The sequence below is a fragment of the Mesoplodon densirostris genome, chromosome 11 (assembly GCF_025265405.1).
Source record: "Mesoplodon densirostris isolate mMesDen1 chromosome 11, mMesDen1 primary haplotype, whole genome shotgun sequence".
Lineage (NCBI taxonomy): Eukaryota > Metazoa > Chordata > Mammalia > Artiodactyla > Ziphiidae > Mesoplodon > Mesoplodon densirostris.
The window spans coordinates 930,691-946,081 of NC_082671.1; the positions used below are offsets into that span (position 1 = coordinate 930,691).

A 15,391-nucleotide genomic window follows, 5' to 3' on the forward strand; every position below is an offset into this window, starting at 1 on the left:
TGTTTGTATAGTTTTTAAATTAAACCATTGTCAGTCTCATCATTTACTAATATTTTCTCCCAGCCCATAGGTTGTATTTTCATTTTGATTATGGTTTCCTTTGCTGTGCAAAAGCTTATAAGTTTGATGAGTTCCTGTTTCTTTTTTGCTTTTACTGTAAGTCCCCTGCATATGAACAAGTTCTGTTCCAAGAGTGCGTTTGTAAGTCCAATTTGTTTGTAAGTCCAACAAAGTTAGCCGAGGTACCCAGGTTACACAGTCGGCTATAAGGTATTGTACCGTAATAAGTTTATAATACTTTTCACAGAAACAATACATAAGAAGCAAACACAAAAGCAAAACATTTTTAGTCTTACAGTACAGTAACTTGAAAAGTACAGTAATACAGTACAACAGCTGGGATACTAAGGCTGGCATCAAGGGAACAGGCGAGAAGAGTTACTGATTGGAGGAGGGAGCGGAGGTGGGAGATGGTAGAGGTGAAGTAGTATCAGCAGTAGGAGACAGAGGGCAAGTTCCAATTTCACTCATACTTGACATTGATGACACAGGTTCTGGTTCCTTGCTGGATTTAATTCTATCTACCCTCTTGAAAAAATGATCCATTGATGTCTGGGTTGTAGCTCGTTTCTTCTCATCATAGATGATGACATGGTAGCACTGGTTTGCATTCTGAACGGCTGCTGCCACCTTTGGGTACCATTGTAGGTTCGAGCCCTGTGCCTCAAAAACTAACAGTGCCTCCTCAAATTTAGAAGATGCCCTTGGCATTTTCTGTGTCGTGAATCTCTTCAGTTCTTCAGTTACTTCTTCCTCCTGTCCCTCTTCATCCTTCTCTGCGCCTCCAATTCCATCAGTAAGCTCCTCTTGTTGCACAGCAAGGAGTTCAGTGAAATCGTCCTATTGCAGATCTAGCTCCAGCTTCTCGCTGAGGGTCACTACGTTGCTGAAGACCTCTTCAGACTTCTGATCTACCTTCTCAAATCCACAAACATCATGAACAAACTGTGGGCAAAGGTTCTTCCAAACCCCATTCATGGTGACCACCATACACTCACACCATGCAAAGTCAATGTTTTTTATGGCCTTGTAGATGTTATAGTTGTTCCAAAATTGTCCCTAGGTTCTTCCTGATTTGTCACTTACCTTTACTGCCTGACAAAAAGTGTGACATAAATAATATTTCTTGAAAGTCGCTATAACTCCCTGGTCCATAGGATGGATGAGCAATGCAGTATTCGGTGACAGATACACTACTTTGACGTTGGGAAAAGTCATCCATGAATGGGGGGTGGCCCAGAGCATTGTCGAGCAGCAAAAGAATGTTTTTTTGGGACGTCCTTCTCTGAGCAATATTTCTCTACATCTGGGATAAAGTGGTGGCAAAACCAGTCCTGGAATGTGGCCTGTGTAATCCAGGATTTGGGGTTACGCTTCCACACAATAGGAAGAGAGTCATTGGCTATGTTTTTAAGGGTTCTTGGGTTCTCTGAATGATGAACTAAGAGAGGCTTCAGCTTCATATCACTGGAAGATTTGCCACCAAACAACAGTTAGCCTATCTGTTGCTGCTTTACAGCCCGCCATCAACTTTTCCTCCTTACTGATGTAACTTGGGTCTGGCATCCTCATCCAGTACAGTTGTGTCTCATCCACATTAAACACCTGGTTGGGTAAATGCACACCATTATCAATAATTTCTCAAAGTGTTTCAGGAAGTTCCTGGACAGCTACCCTATCTGCACCTGCTGCCTGTCCACTTACTTTTACCTTGTTGAGGTTGGCTCTACCCTTGAACCGATGAAAACAGCCATGGCTGGCATTAAAAAATATGCCCTCTGATTCTTTCCCGTCTTTCTTCTTCAAGTCTTCATAAAGGCTTTTAGCTTTGTATTGAGTCACCATTAAGCTGAGCAGGATTTAGCGCTGATGTTGGTCCTGCACCTGCACACTGAGAAGTTTCTCCATCTCCTCCATCACTTTTCCGTGCTTCTTTGATATTTTGTCATGAACATTGAGTATTATATTGGCTGTGGGTTTGTCATAAATAGCTTTTATTATGTTGAGATATGTTTCCTTTATACCCATTTTGGTAAGCGTTATTATCATGAATGGATGTTGAAGTATCTCAAATGCTTTTTCGGCATCTATTGAGATGATCATTTGTTTTGTGTTTTCCTTTGTTGATGGAGTGTATCATGTTGATTGATTGGCATATGTTGGAAGAACTTTGTGACACGGGGGTGAATCAAATTGGATCATGGTGTATGATCCTCTTATGTGTAGTTTTCTAATATTCAGTTGAGAATTTTTGCATCCATATTTATCAGAGATATTAGCCTTCAGTTTTCTTTTTTGATAGTGTCTTTCTCTGTGGTTTTTTTTTTTTTTAGTCTTTATTGAATTTGTTACATTATTGCTTCTGTTTTATGTTTTGGTTTCTTATTTGTGAGGTGTAAATTTTTGGGAGGTGTAAATTATTTATTTATTTATAGCATCTTTATTGGACTATAATTGCTTTACAATGGTGTGTTAGTTTCTGCTGTATAACAAAGTGAATCAGCTATACATATACATATATCCCGACTTCTCCTCCCTCTTGCATCTCCCTCCCACCCTCCCTATCCCACCCCTCTAAGTGGTCACAAAGCACTGAGCTGATCTCCCCGTGCTATGCAGCTGTTTCTACTAGCAATATATTTTACATTTGGTAGTATATATAAGTCCATGCCACTCTCTCACTTCATCGCAGCTTACGCTTCCCCCTCCCCATGTCCTCAAGTCCATTCTCTACGTCTGAGTCTATATTCCTGTCCTGCCCGTAGTTTCTTCCCAACCATTTTTTTCCTCTTTTTTTAGATTCCATATATATGTGTTAGCATAGAGTATTTGTTTTTGTCTTTCTGACTTACTTCACTCTGTATGACAGCCTCTAGGTCCATCTGCCTCACTATAAATAACTCTATATCAATTAAATCCATCTTGTTTAATGTATCATTTAAAGCTTGTGTTTCCTTATTTATTTTCATTTTGGATGATCTGTTCATTGTTGAAAGAGGGGTGTTAAGTCCCCTACTACGATTGTGTTACCTTCGATTTCCCCTTTTATGGCTGTTAGCCTTTTCCTTATGTATGGAGGTGCTCCTATATTGGGTGCATAAATATGTACAATTGTTATGTCTTCTTCTTAGGTTGATCCCTTGATGATTATGTAGTGTCCTTCTTTGTCTCCTGTAATAGTCTTTATTTTAAAGTCTCTTTTTTCTGATATGAAAATTGCTACTCTAGCTTTCTTCTGATTTCCATTTGCATGGAATATTTTATTCCATCCCCTCACTTTCAGTCTGTATGTGTCCCTAGGTCTGAAGTGGGTCTCTTGTAGACCGCATATATACTGGTCATGTTTTCAGATCCATTCAGCCAGTCTGTGTCTTTTGGTTGGAGCATTTATTCCATTTACATTTAAGGTAATTATTGATATGTATGTTCTTATTACCATTTTCTTGATTGTTTTGGGTTTGTCATTGTATGTCTTTTCCTTCTCTTGTGTTTCCTGCCTAGAGAAGTTCCTTTAGCATTTGTTGTAAAGCTGGTTTGGTTGTGCTGCATTCTCTTAGCTTTTGCTCGTCTGTAAAGGTTTTAATTTCTCTGTCGGATCTGAATGAGATCCTTGATGGGTAGAGTAATCTTGGTTGTAGCTTTTCCCCTTTCATCACTTTAAATATGTCTTGCCTGTCCCTTCTGGCTTGCAGAGTTTCTGCTGAAAGGTCAGGGGATTCCCTTGTATGTTATTTGTTGTTTTTCCCTTGCTGCTTTTAATATTTTTTCTTTGTAGTTAATTTTTGATAGTTTGATTAATATATGTTTGGGCATGTTTCTTCTTGGGTTTATCTTGTATGGGACTCTCTGTGCTTCCTGGACTTGATTAACGATTTCCTTTCACATATTAGCGAAGTTTTCAACTATTATCTCTTCAAATATTTTCTCTGTCTCTTTCTTTTTCTCTTCTACTTCTGTGACCCCTATATTCGAATGTTGGTGTGTTTAATGTTGTCCCAGAAGTGTCTCAGATTGTCCTCAATTCTTTTCATTCTTTTTTCTTTATTCGGCTTTGTGGTAGTTATTTCCACTATTTTATCTTCCAGGTCATTTATCCATTCTTTTGCGTCAGTTATTCTGCTATTGTTGCCTTCTAGACAATTTTTAATTCTATTTACTGTGTTCATCATTGTTTGTTTGCTCTTTAGTTCTTCTAGGTCCTTGTTAAACGTGTCTTGTATATTCTCCATTCCAGTTCCAAGATTTGGGATAATATTTAGTATCATTACTCTGAATTCTTTTTCAGGTAGACTGCCTATTTCCTCTACATTTTTTTGGTCTCGTGGGTTTTTACCTTTTTCCTTCATCTGCGGTGTGTTTCTCTGTCTTCTCATTTGGCTTTGGGGATAGTGTTTGGGGTCTCCTATTTGCAGGCTGCAGATTTGTAGTTCCCGTTGTTTTTGGTGTCTGCCCCCAGTGGCTAAGGTTGGTTCAGTGGGTTGTGTAGGCTTTCTGGTGGAGAGGATTGGTGGCTGTGTTCTGGTGGGTGTGTCTGGATCTTGTCTTTCTGGTGGGCCGGTCTGCATCCAGTGGTGTGTTTTGGTGTGTGTGTGACCTTATTATGATTTTAGGCAGCCTCTCTGATAATGGGTGGGCCTGCATTCCTGTCTTGCTAGTTGTTTGGCATTGGATGTCCAGCACTGGTTCTTACTAGTCTTTGAGTGGATCTGGGTCTTAGCGTTGAGGTGGATATCTCTGGGAGGCTTTCACCATTTTGATATTACAAGGAGCCGGAGGTCTCTGGTAGACCAATGTCCTGAGCTCGGCTCTCCCAACTCAGAGACTCAGGCCTGACATCCGGCCGGAGCACCAAGACCCTCTCAGCCACACAGCTGGGGGTGAGAGCAAGAGCTAACTTTGGTACGTCTCAAAGAACACCAATGAGATTCACTCACCATTTTCTCTCTGTCAGCGAAGAAAACAAAATTCAGTGTTCAGTGAGTCAGCCACTTTGGTAGCCTGCCTCCAAGATGGCCCTAATCATCCCCTAATTATCTCCCAGTCGTCATGCACCTGTGTGCCTCCTCACACTTGAAAAGGGCTGATGTTTTAACTAATAAGACATTGCAGAAATGACAAAGTGCAGCTTCCAAAGGTATAAAAGATATTGGAGCTTCTGCTTTGGTTTCTGCTAGATCACTCATTCTAGGGTAAGCCAGCTGCCGTATCATGAGGACACTCAAGCAGCCCTAAGGAGAGATTCATGTGGCAAGGAGCTGAGGCCTCTTACCTACAGCCACATGAGTCTGTCATCTCACAATTCACAATACTTAATTTTATTTATTTTTGGTTGCGTTGGGTCTTGGATGCTGCACAGGGTTTCTCTACTTGTTTCGAGCGGGGGCTACTCATCGTTGTGGTACACGGGTTTCTCCTTGTGGTGGTCTCTCTTCTTGTGGAGTATGGGCTCTAGGTGCATGGACTTCAGTAGTTGTGTCACACAGGCTCAGTAGTTGTTGCTTGCAGTCTCTAGAGCGCAGGCTAAGTAGTTGTGGCACACGGGCTTAGTTGCTCTGCAGCATGCGGGATCTTCCCAGACCAGGGATTGAACCCCTGTCCCCTGCATTGGCAGGCAAATTCTTACCCACTGTGCCACCAGGGAAGTCCAGTGTGCTCTATTTTAAACCTAGTCTGTTTTCATTATTTTCTATCTTAACTATTCTATATTAAATAAAAAAATAATAATATTCCTTTCTACCCCTCCTCTTTGAGGATTATATATGAAGAAGTATGTCTTATTTATTCATCTGAAATTTTCACCTTTTAAGAAGTAATCACAATGTCAAGTATTTAATACCTTTCACTTTCACCTTGAAAAGCATGGATATTAAAGTGCTAATATAATTACCTTCCCTAGTCTATCATTTTTACTTTTTGTTACGTATAAAAAACAACTAAAAACATGCATGGTTTGTAAGGAAATGACAAATTTCAGAAAATTCAGAATCTGAATACACTCGATACATAGCTTCTAGATACAGACACAGAAGATTGCCAGATACTCAGAGACCCCTTGTCCAATTCTAGTGACTACCCTTAAGGTTTAATAATGTTCTGGTATCTAACAAAAAGATCACTTTACCTGTATTTTATATACATATAAATAAATTTTATATAAATATAAATTTTATATAAATATAATATATATATTATATTTATATAATATATATAATATATAATTTTATATAAATATAAATGTAATGGCACAGTAAAATCACTTTTGGATTGGGCTTTTTTATTTCATGTTGTTTTTGAATATGCCTATATGGTTGCCTGTTGTTGTCATGCATTGCCACTGTTGCATAGGATTCCACAGTGTAAATATTTAACTATTAATTAATTTTTTCCAAAGTGTATTACAATATGAGTGATTTTCAGTTTGGGTCTATTGAGAATAGCACTGGTATATAAATACTAGAACTTGAGCTTTGGTGGTATGTGTATAAATTATTGTTCAATATACATGTAGTAGTAAAATTTTTGAGTCATAGCTTTCATCTGTTTATCTTTTTAGATATTTCTAAATATTTTCAAAACATTTGTATGATTTTTCATAATCAGCAGCAGTGAATGAGATTCAAGGATTATACACATTCTTGTCAAACTTGATAATACCTGTCATTTTCATTTGAACTTTCTGGTTGGTGAGTGATAATTCCAGGTATCACTTTATTGCGTTTAATTGACTACTAAGAAGCCAAGCATCTTTTGATATGTTTACTTAACATTCTGTACTCTCTTTCTTGAAATATCTTTTGGTATATTCTTCCCATCTTTGCTGTTACATTATCTTCTTATTGAAGACTTTTTTTTTAACATCGGAAGACTTCTTATTTAGGAGTTTTAAATATATGCTTGATAAGAGTTCTTCTCTTTCTGTCTCTCTTTCATTAGATGAGTGTCAGTGTTTAATGTTAATAACATCTAATTTGTTATTTTCCTCTATTTATTTAGTCTTATTTCTATTTATTTATGTAGTCTTCTTATCTGTAGCAGAACACATATATTTTAAACCACATATATGTTTTCGTTTCTTCAATAAATCTAATTATTAAGCTTTAAATTTAAGTTAACTTTCTAAACTAAATAGGTTGTATCATAGTGAGTATTAATTTGTCTATGACAGCTGAACAATTACATTTATTCAGAAAATGTTGTATTCAGCTTTCTTTTCATTTGCTCCTATTTCTCACTGATTCACAGAGGTAAACATCACTTCATCCATGGATCTGACTTTGTTTGATTTCTCATGGTCATTGTCATTAATTCTTCTTGCCTCGTGAAATCTTTAGGCATCGCATTATTCCACAAAAGCAAAAAGCTTCCTTGGGCCTTTTTCCTCAGAAGATTGATTATTCCCACATTTTAAATGGGAGATTGCAATAAGTTAGGAGAAAATGCCACAGGGGTCTCTCATTTTTTTTTTCACATCTCGTATCAGCCTCTGCTTGCACTCTGTGTTCAAAGATTTTTGTACAACACATTGATAGAAGTGCCAGTTGTTTCTCTCCTTGGGGCAAAAGACAGATTAATTACCTGACAAATAAAATAAAGACAGTGTCTTTCTCTGTCCAAATGTTGGAAAGGATTGCTTGCATCCTAATTTAAAAGTTTCAGGTGAGTGAAGCTTAAGATTCCAAAGCTTTAATCCATACTTGCACCATGCACAGCATCCAACAGGACTGCTTTACATAACTCCATGAGACTTTTGTGTGCAAGTGAAATAGATAAAAATATAAAACTATTGATGTCTTTTTGGGTCATGAAAAAGATTTTTTGTCTCATTTAAAATAATTTTTTTCTAAAATCCAAAAACGTGTCAGGCTAAAATATTGGAATTTCAAACATGGTAAAACCCCTTTTGAACGATGTGCAGTGAGACTTCTTTGTAGTGCGGATTTGCATTGCCCACTTGTTTGGTCGGCCAAAAAGGGCCTACATGATTTTTCCTGAATATATTCAGGAAAAAAAAAAAGTACGCCCTTTTTGGCCAACTGCATCATTGTCGAAGTTCTGCTGTTTTCACCTGCTTTAAAGGCGACTCCAATCTACCTCTTGAAAACGGTTTTCTGCAATTCTGCCTTGTTTTCAAATCCTCTTCGTTGCCTTACCTCAATAAGGTACGAAAGTTACCATTTATAATCCTGCAGGTTTGTGAATTTTAGTGCCCCTGAGATCCATTTTCCAACTCGCCTTTTTGTGAGCTGGCCGCCAAACTGCAGGATTGCTTCAGACCCTATTCTGATTCCAGAGGGCAGGCTGAGCCTTTGGTTAATTCTTCTTCCTGATTGGAAATTAGAGTGACATGTGTCTGTCCAAACACCTAGAGCTGATCTCTCATTGGTTCCCCCTGTTCCCGTTCAACCTCTGGACAAATTGCAAACTGTACGAAACAGGAGGTGTGCTGATTCTCCAAGTGGGGAGATTGTTGGTAAAGCAGCTGGAATGGTGAACCCGAGCACCACGAGATGAAAAATGAGGTGCATTTTAGAAACCTTTCCCGATCATAGGGTGTACCATCCTCTGGGTTTCCCATGCATGTTTTAGCTGTAGGAAGATTCCCATGAACCTGGAGATTTCTGACCCATGGAACGGGTAGCACGCAGTATTACTTTAAAGGGTCTGCATTTGCTCACCCAACCTCACCAATCCGGTCACCCCCAAGAGTGTCCAGCCTTATGTCTCTTCCAGCTGTGGGTCTAGATGTGGTCAATACAGGTTGCATCACAGCCACTGAACGAATTTTGTAAGAATTTCTCTCTCTTTCACTATCTTTGCTTTTTTTGGTAATTTATATTTATAATGGGGTTTAGCTGATTTTCAATGCTGTGTTTGTGCCCCTTTACACCCACTATATTCACTTACCACGAAATATCAATAAATACTCTTTAAGATTCTTACTACGCAGATATATCCTTCTGTGGTGAATAGGATGTGTTGAGTCCAGTTCACTGAGCAATGAGTAGGTCTACTCTATTACATATTTGGTTGATGGAACGGTATCTATGCTAATTTCAAACTATTGTTTTATGCATCACCCCACCTCACCTTTCCCCTTAAGCAGCCATAAGTGTGTTTTCTAAATGTGTGACTCTGTTCTGTTTTGTAATTTAGTTCATGTAGCGATTTTTACATTCCGTCTATAACTGATATCTTATAAGTTTCTTTATCTGTGTGACATATTTCTCTTAGAATCATCATACCTAAATACACTCATTATGCTGCTACTAGCCTTAGGACATTGATTTCATGGCTGAGTGATATTCCATTGTACATAAGTACCACAACTTGTTTATCCATTTTTCTCTTTCGTGAGATACTTAAGGTGTACCCGAGTCGAGGATTTTGTGAACAGAGCAGCCCTAAAATTTGGGGTGCCTGTGTCCTGTCGATTTCTGGTTTTCCCAAGATATACGCCCATGAGTGGAAGTGCCTTGTGGTCTGTAGCTCTGTTTTTTCGATGTTTTAGGAAACACCATACACTTCTCCAGAATGGCCGTTGGCAATTTACATCCCACCCATCAGCGTAAAAAAGCTCCCTTTTCTCCTTGATCTGTCCTGCATTTCTCGTTTTTACACTTTTTCAGCATGGCCCTTTTGACCAATGCCTAGTGAGACTTCTTTGCAGTGTTGATTTGCATTGCCCGCTTGTTTGGTTGGCCAAAAAGGGCAAATGCATTTTTTCCTGAATATATTCATGTGCTCACCAGGGCGTGTAGCAGGTGTGGGTGAGTGTCACGTAGTGCACACCCAGCGCATAGAAGGTATGCAGGATGGAGAGGCAACTGTCCAGTGAGTGGCCGCCCTCCACACCAGTGAGGCAAGCCAACATCCGGGTATTGTTGAGAGCTGGGGGCAGGTAGGCTAGATGATCATTTTCAGAGGCAGGGGTAGCTTACTGAAGTCCCTAACACCCACCACCACCGGTCTGTTTACCTCTTTTTTTGGCCATGCCGCGCAGCATGAGGGCTCTTGGTTCCCCCAACGGGGATCAAACCCGAGCCCCCTGCAGTGGAAGCATGTTGTCTTAACCTCTAGACTACCAGGGAAGTCCCTCGTCTAACTTTAACTGAGGTCACAAGCTCCAGCTCCGAATAGGAGGCACACATGAGGCGGATGAGGTCAATTTGTTCCATGGTGAGGCGCACAGCATCCCGTTTCTGGGTCTGGCATGGGACGTAGGCTGACCAGAACTGAGGGAAGGCCAGGGCTTAGTTTGTGCTTTGGAACTCCTTGGGCTTCTCATAGCCTCCTCAGCTGGCACAGCACTCACTGTGCCCAGAAGTCACATGTAATGCATTGCTTTTTCTGTGGTACTTGGAAGCCCATCAGGTGGGCTCACTGTGACCCCTGTAGCCCCCAGCATCCATGGCATGGCACTTTCTAGGTCACTATGGTAACTTCGTTCCAATGTGACTAACCTGTGGTCTCTGAGGCCCCCAAACTGCCCCACATTCCCCAGCAGCCATGGTGGCACCTTGTGTGTCCCTTTGGTACCTGGCCAGCCACGAGACCGTCTTTCAGCCTGTCCAAGCTGGTCTAGCCATGGCTGAAATTGCGCAGATTAACATGCTGTAACCCATTGTGGTAAAACTGCCTCAGGACCAGGGGCATGTTGTTGTGGCTGGAGGGAGGTCAAGGCAAATGGGTGGGCTCCTTAGGTCTTGTGATCAGGCAGGACACATTGTCTGGCCTGGGCCAGCCTGGGGGTCCCCCACCTCACACTGTCACACAGACTATACTAGGAGCAGCTGAGGCCTGGGCTGAGGGGTTCTCGCCAGGGAGGGGATGACAGAGAAGGGGAAGGGCATCCATAGATGATGGAGAGGACATCCAGGGGTGGTGTGAGGGAGCCTCCCCACTAGCGCTGCATGCTCCAGACCTCCTCCCCTGCCCAGGGCCTGGCTAGGCCCCCACTGGCCCCCAGCAGCCCGCACACACTGCAGCCACCCTTCCACAAGCGGGAAGTCCTGCATCAGGGCCCGCGTGCACTCCCGCGGACTTGGGGTGCTGGAGGTGCCCAGCGTGGTCTGCACGCGGGTTACCGATCACAGCAGCAGACCCAGCAGGAGCAGCAGGCACAGCAGAGGCCATGGCTGCGTGCACGGGGACCTTCGAGGCCCCTGGGGCGCAAGCTGCGCAGGGCAAGGCAGGCGGGCCGAGGCGGGTCTGAGAGGGGCGGGCGATGGAGTTCTGCCCATCGAAACAGGCCACCCAGCGGCGCGGCCTCGCGAGGGGGACGGGGTGAGGGAGGGAATACAGAGTCACAGGACCCTGCGAGTCGTGTGCAGAGAGCTGCGATCCGGATCCGGGAAGCCCGGCAGCCACAGGGCGGCACTGCTCTCCCGCCCCCTGCTCAGAGGCAGCTCCCGTGGGCTAAGCTGGCCTCTGCTGAGAGACCACTCGCCTCCCATCGCGGGTTCCCTCCGCCCCCGCCCCTCTTCCCACTCCCACTGCTCCGAGGGGGCGCCCTAGGTTGCTCACCCCACCTCTAACCTTCCTGTCCAAGCTGGAGTGCTTCTCTCAGAGGACCACCTGCAGCCCGAGGACTCCCAGGAGCACACCTCGTCCCCATCTGCATGCAGCCGGCCCCGCCCACCCCGAGGGCTGCGTGCGAGGGTCTCTGTGGCCACAAGTGCTCTGGGCTCCCAGTTTCCTGGTACTGGGCCATGTGGGCTTTTGTGGGGGAATAGATAGTTTCTGGAAATGGGGTGGGGTAACCTTGTGAGCTGTGGATTCAGGAAGGGGCCTTCTGCCCCCGACCTTCTCTCTCCTCCTACTTGACTCCCCAACCTGCATGACCATTCTCTGGGGACTTGAACCAGCGCCTGGGAACTATCAGGAACCTCTCCCACTTCTGTCAGCCAGCCTCAGGAGAGCGCCCTCAGGAGTTGCTACACCTCCCAAGGGCCTGAATAGAGGGACTTTTGGGAGGTGAACAGAACAACCTTCTGGGGAGAGTCAACGACCCTTTTACTCAACAGAGCAGGAACACAGTCAGCAGGCTGAGTGGAAGGAAATGAAGTCGTTTCCATGGCAGCAGAATCCCCACCGCAGCAACCTTCGTCCCAGAGCTGCTGGCTGACCTTCTGGCCAGGATCCCTCCTACCTCAGCTTGGAAGGCCCGGCCTCGTGGAAAGTATAGGTTCTGAAGAAAGACCTGGCACCTGGGTTCTGCTGCTACACTTGCCTTGTCTCGTGGCCCCTGTGGCTCTAACTTTCCCAGAAACCTGAAGGACTAAGTGCCTGTGCTTGCTCAGAGGCCGCACGCCATTCCCCATTTCCAGCCTCAGGCCCTCCCGCTAGCTGCCTCCTCTAGGGACCCCCTCCCCCCCCCACACACACTGGGGATTCGCCTTCTCACAGAAGCTCAACCACTGAGATGATTTAGGGACTGTGCCCAAACTCCTGTATCCCCAGCCTCTCAAGTTTTTGCTCTGATCCCTGGCACCCCCTGGAGCTGTTCCACCTTTGGAACCTTTCCCAGGTGGCAGGAGTGCCTAGCACAGGGCTAGTGACCTAAGTCTGAGCACTGGCGACCCTACAAATCTGTTACAGAAAAACATTTCATTGAGCAGTAAGGGACCCCACTGTGGACAGAAAGGGCTGGCAATAAAGGAGCATGTGAACCTCGGGGCGGGGTGCGTGCTGCTTGACTCTCCATCCTGTTCTTGCTTCAGGGAGCAGGGCTTCCTGGGCCTCTCTGTCCTGCCTCCTGAGACCCCAGGCAGGAGGCTCTTTGGGAAGCCACAGATTGCTGCTTTCAGTTTCAAAAAGCCCAGCTCCCCGCTGGTTTGTGGTGGTGGCCGCTGACAATGGCTCAGGGCAGGAGCCCATGTGGTAGACTGCTAAGGCTTCTCTGCACCCTGTCTCTGCTCCTGCATCCTCCTCGGCTCGCAGAGTGCAGACTTTACTTTCGTCAGCTCACAAAGGGCCCCCTGAGGATTGAGCAGAGGAATGCCAGGTTTTCTTCCAGGCCAGCTTCCGCCCTGGGATGTTCAGGGCAGACTCATTTCAAACCTCAGTTTCTGAGGCTCCTGGCTTATGGCTATTTAGTGTGCAGGGAGGCTCCTGGCTGAGGAAGGCTCAGACAGAACGACGCAGGTTCTAATCTGTGGTAGTGGGCAGTGGGGGGGAGCGGGAGGGGCCACTGCAGGAAGGGGCATTCGCTGCCTTAGGCAGTTAAACCATTGCCCTGTCTTCAGAATGGTTCAGCCAGCAAGATTCTGTGGAGTCCGCCTCCTGGCACCATGCTACAATCGCCGGATTTTGGGTCTGGAGCAACCGAGATCTTCGTCCGACTCTTCCGGAGCGGGCTTTCTCTCGGGAGCACGTCTGGAGACTGGCTTCTCAGCTTCCGCCTTTGCTGGCGTGGCCAAAGGAGCATCACCGTAGGCCCGGTACCCACCAACCAGGCAGTATGTCTCCCCATGCCAGACCCCCTGCGTTTCTCCACACCCTCGGTTGAGGACATGGTAGTGACCAGGTGTAGGAGGAGAAACGGGAGTCACAGCTGCTGCAAAGAAAATCAGAACTGATCAGTCACTTCTGCTGTACACAGTCTCCTGCCAGAATTTCCCTCTCTCATGTCTCTCCCAGTTTCTGGCTGAAGACCTTTAATCTACCTGACATCCAAAACACAGCCTTGGCCCATCACCTCTATGAGTCCCTAGAGAAGGGACACTGGCTGCAAAAGCAATTCCTAGAGCCTACGGTTGCATCAGGTGAGGTAGTCTCTTCACCGTTTCCAGGGAAAACAGTAGAACCCGAAAGAAATTGCAATCATGATCCTCTCCATCTCTCCCACAACAGAGAAAACATTTCTTGCAGTGTGTCACTTCTGAGGCTTTAATGGAAACGTCTTTCAAGTTTTGGAAAAAGATAATCTAATATAAATTGGTTAAGGGCCCCTCCCACCTTGGCAACCCCTCTTGGGCCCCACTTATACTGCCTGTTACAACCACACTGAACTCTAGCTCTCTGATACTTTTATCTAGATTAGATCAAGGCCAAATACTGAGGCACAGTGATCAGGAGACTCAGAACCGGGTTCTGGGTACCAAGTGTAGGCTCACATCCACCCAGCCTCCTGGGACACCATCTGCTCAGCCCTCCAGTCTCACTAGCACTTCATCACACCCCTTGGTTCTTCCGGTCTTCCCATGAATATGGCACCACCCTCTCCCGTAGTACTCAGCAGCTCAGTATCAGATGTGTCTGAGGGGACCGATATAGATGTGTACATGACAGCACAGAGGTGCCTGGGTTTGAAGGTGCGGTTGAAGAGTGGCCCTCTTCCTCAAACTGCTCCATTTACCATCTGCCAACAAAAATGTGCTTGTCTTTTGCTAAGAGGCCAATCAGGAAAGGGTCTGAATGGAAGCATCCTGTAGCCCAAAGTGGAAGGCTATATTTATAAAGATCAGAAGCTTCCTGCACAGTAGTTCAGGGATGACCTTTCACTTGTCCTCAGCAGTGAGCACTGTGGGACCCTGAAGGTGTCCCAGGTCACTGGTATTACTTACAGCTGGGAAAGTGCTGAGGTTTACGTAGTGGGCAAGCCCCACAGGAACATGTGGCAGCCAGGTGAGGTTGTGTGTACACCATGCCTCTTCTACAGATGCCCGGTCTCGGTGTACCTGCTGCACTGCCCAGCCAGGGAACAGAGCACAGGTTTGACTAAATATAGACGATCCGGTCAGACATTCTCTCTCAGACAACCAAAGAGATTGGTATCTGGTGGAGATCTGGTAGGGAAGTTTCTCTGAGGGCAGCACGTTTCCATAGTTACGCTGCCATGGAAATTGTGAGAAGGCCTGTGAGGTCATCACTACCCAGTGAGGTCATAATAAGGAACCTGTGACTTGTGGTCAGGCTTCAGGAGGAGGGGCAGTTTTGTGGAGGAGAGCAGGGTGGAGGCAGAGGAACTCTGCCTGGTCCCTCACACCTGGGCTTCCTCACCCATGCCCTAGTCTAGTAGACACCCCATGTGGGGCGTGCAGGTGGGCTGGTACAGGAGGGCAAGAGAGACCCACATTCTGAAATTGGCTTGAGAGGCAAGATTAATGATAAGAGACAGCTAGGTTGTATGGCACTGACCCTAAGAGGCAGAGAATTGTGTGGACTGGGGAATCAGGGAAGGCTCCTTGGCAGTGGGCCTGAAGGGCAAGTGAGATTTGGACCCATGGGGAAGAGAGGGAAGACATTCCAGTTTGGAAGAATAAAAGCAAAGACACACTCTTCTCGACCTTGTCCTGCCCCAAGTATAAATTCATAGAACCCTCACATTTTT

General features: G+C 45.0%; 1 long non-coding RNA gene and 1 pseudogene across 1 annotated transcript in view; one reads left to right on the forward strand and one right to left on the reverse strand.

The window, feature by feature from the left end:
• Nucleotides 1–15,391, forward strand: part of LOC132499404 (uncharacterized) — a 41,051-nt gene that overhangs the window by 19,632 nt on the left and 6,028 nt on the right. The gene's annotated exons all lie outside the window — the stretch shown is intronic.
• On the reverse strand, nucleotides 13,311–14,805 carry LOC132498360 (DPEP2 neighbor protein-like; annotated as a pseudogene).